Genomic DNA, 3,790 nt, shown 5'->3' on the forward strand with positions numbered 1-3,790 from the left:
GTCAGCCACCAAGGGACATGCTCAACTGGTCAAGGTCAAAGAAGTGACAAGCAAATCTGTGGTATTAAGCAGAATATTTGCTGTAGCCCATCTTTTATACCAAGACAATACAATGTACATGATAACACTTCCAATCAATTAAGATCAGAAGCCATGAGAGCCACTGCCTGGTACTGCATCCGGGCATATATTATTGTTATTATTATTATTATTATCATCATTATTATTATTATTATTATTATTATTATTATTATTATTATTATTATTATTATTATTATTATTATTATGTACAAGGTTAAGGCGGCGAGCTGGCAGAATCGTTAGGAACCCTGGACAAGATGGTCATCCGCGTTTTGTGCCAACTGAATACTGGGATCAATGTAATCGACTTTAAACCCTTTCTCGAAATTGCTGGCCTTGTGCCAAAGTTTGAAACCATCGTGATTTCTATATGCAAAGTTAAAGCAGCGAGCTGGTAGAATCATTAGCAACGCCGGGCAAAATGCTTAGCGACATTTTGTCTGTCTTTACGTTCTAAGTTCAAATTTTTCCGAGGTCGACTGCGCCTTTCATCCTTTTCGGGTCGATAAAATAATTGCCAGTTAATCACTGGGATCAATGTAACCGACTAACACCTTCCCCACAAAATTCCAGGCTTTGTGCCTATGGCAGAAAGGAATATTTAAAGATTAATGAAACCGGTGAGCTGAAAGAATCATTACCGCACCGGACAAAATACTTAGCGATTTTGCTTCCGGCTTTACGTTCTGAGTTCAAATTCCGCCGGGGTCCACTTTGCCTCTCTTCCTTCGGGGTTGATAAAATAAGTGCTTATTGAGATCTGAAGTCGATATAATCGACTAGCCTACCTCTCGGTTCTCAATAAATTTCAAGTCTTGTGCCGATAGTAAAAACACTATTTAATGGTATTGATAGTTCTTGAAATAGGTTTATTTATGACCGATATTGAAGTGGGTGTCTTCGGTCATAAATGACCATGGAATTGCACCTAGAATCTTCCCATCCGCGGTACAAGTACGGGCAAGGTTGTTTATGGAAGGCCAGCAGTCGTCCATTCATACCAGCTTACCCTCTCCACGCCAGCGATGTTGTCCAAGAGAAAAGCAAAGGCCGACACAGCTTGGCACCAATGACATCGCAACTCATTTCTACAGCCGTGTGAACTGGAGCAACGTGAAATAAAGTGTCTTGCTCCAGAACACAACACACAGCCCAGTCCGAGAATCGAACTCACAACCTCATGATTGTGAGCCCGATGCTCTAACCACTGAGCCATGCGCCTTCATGGCGATATTAAATACTCCCTTTATCGTTAGCACGCCGGGGAAAATGTTTAGCGATATTTCGTCTGTCTTCATGTTCTGCGTTCAAAATCCGCGTTCAAAATCCTTTAGAATGAGTACCAGGTGAACACTAGGGTTGATGTAATCGACTTACTCCCTCTTAAAATTGCTGGCCTTGTGCCAACATTTGATATCGATATTACGTACCCTTTTTTTTTTTTTTTATTGATTAGACAGGAAAAGATAGTGGTGTCTATGACCTTTTTCAAGGTCTCTCAGAGACCAGAGATTTGGCCGGAATTCTTGCAACAGAGAGGAATTTGTGTGCGGTAGTCCGAGATTGACTAGTGAGTTAAACCAAATTATGTCAACTACTCATGTAAGTCTCTTTGGAAGGAAGGAAAACAAATTTGAACTTGGCGAGATTTCAACTCAGAACAGATAACCGCAAGGGATTAAATCCAACGCTCTAACGACCGTTTCGATTCACCGCCTATATTTTAAAGCTAACTTCTCAAAATTCTGTGGTTTTGCAGATAACGCAGTGAAGTCCATTCCCACACCATTTATGTAGGTGATATTTTTTTATTCGGCAGTTATATATCTTTATACAGCCTCAGCGTTTCTAATATCAGCAAATGTGATGTAAAATAATTTTCTCCAAACATTAAGTAGTTTCCAAGCTTAGTTTTAATGTGTGTTGGGTTTTTCTTTATCAAAACCTTTGTAAACAAATATTTTGCGTTCTGGCTAATCGTTTAAGAGAACTGTGTGGTTAGAGTTTTCCCACATATGTTCAGACCTGTGAATTTATTTTCATTAAAACTTGACCCAGAGATTGCCAGATTGACGTTAGGAAGAAGGCCTGGAGAAATGTTAAAGACGCCAGATTGAAATCTAAACACCACGATAGAAATTTAAAACTCACCTTAGAGAAATATATTAGGTTAATACAATGGATAAAAATGAATATATTTTAATACTGGAGACCTGTAGATAAATAATGGTCTTAAATTTTAGTATAAGGCCAACAGGTTTAGGGGAAAAGTAAGTTGATTACATCGGCCCCAGTGCTCAACTGGTAATTATTCTATCGATCCTCAAACGATAAATGTCAAAGTGGACCTCGGCGAAATTTGAACTCAGAACGTAAAGCCAGACGGAACTATCGCTAAGTATTTTGCCCGACGTGCTAACGATTCTTCCAACTCGCCGCCTAAACATATAGATGTTGTCTTTTGACTTTATCGTGTAGGTACTTTGAAGCTATAGACTAACTCTTTCATTCATTTATTCATTCAGAGTTCTACATTTTTACTACAAATTCAAATACTTTATATATTTAATTACTGGGACAAAATAAATTCATCTGTTGGAACAACACCAGGACATAAACATCAGGTTTTAAATGACAGCTAAAACTAACTCGGACCACTGTACAAACAATCACACTGACTGATTAATACTGAAGTTTTGTTATTTCTACCTGAATCCATATCTTTTCGTTTGAACACCATTCCGATATCTCTGTTTTACAAACAGTGACTTTTTCTCATAAATTTTCTTCCTCGTGATTCATTAAAAACAACATACCTCTGAAATTGCACCCTAATCTGCATTTTTCCATTTTTGCAAGTATCGCCGTTTTAAACTTCATCTTATTCTTGCTGATTTTTCCTAATCCTTGCGAACCTAAAAATAATAGGTTACAAATATGACTACTTAAATTAAGTATCATATTTTCTCAGGTACAACGCAACCTTGAATCTAATGTAGCATCCAACTTTTTTTTTTCCTAGCTGAAAACCATAACGTAATTTACCCTCTCATATATTTTATGATTTTATATTTAAATTTTGACTAAATTTTATACACTATAAGTTATACATCCCTTTTTCACGAGTTTTTTTTTCACGAGGTTTTTTTTTCACTACTAGTATAAGTCAACAATATAACTCATACGGTTTAAACTGTATTCTTAAATAAAGTAATTGCTTTTAAGGAGTACCGTATTTTCTGATATACAAGTCGACGTAATATATAATGCAAACATGTGTAAATATACAAATATTGTCACCACCATTCCAAATCTTGTTTCCCATGTAACTTTTGCTCCTCGAAAGTCGTGTTTGCCTATAAAGTCAACTTATCATTTTAAACTATAAATTTTGGTCTGAAAAATTCGACTTGTGTGACGGAAAATAAGTAGGTAAGTGTACAACTGCGCACCTCAAGCGTACTAACAGTATTACCACTTACAATTAAATGCATTTGCAACGTATGAAAAGTTTAATATACGTAAGTAATGAAGCCTTATACATTAATCGTTAGATATCTGAGAGCTACCGAACGTGGCAGTTCCAGGTTTATTGCGTTTATTTGCTTTATTTTTAATACTTGAGTATAACACTACTCATCTCCAGTTTTAATTCTGATATTTTATATTAAATCATTTGCATTATATATATATATATATATATATATAT

This window comes from Octopus bimaculoides, chromosome 18 (genome assembly GCF_001194135.2).
Source record: "Octopus bimaculoides isolate UCB-OBI-ISO-001 chromosome 18, ASM119413v2, whole genome shotgun sequence".
Lineage (NCBI taxonomy): Eukaryota > Metazoa > Mollusca > Cephalopoda > Octopoda > Octopodidae > Octopus > Octopus bimaculoides.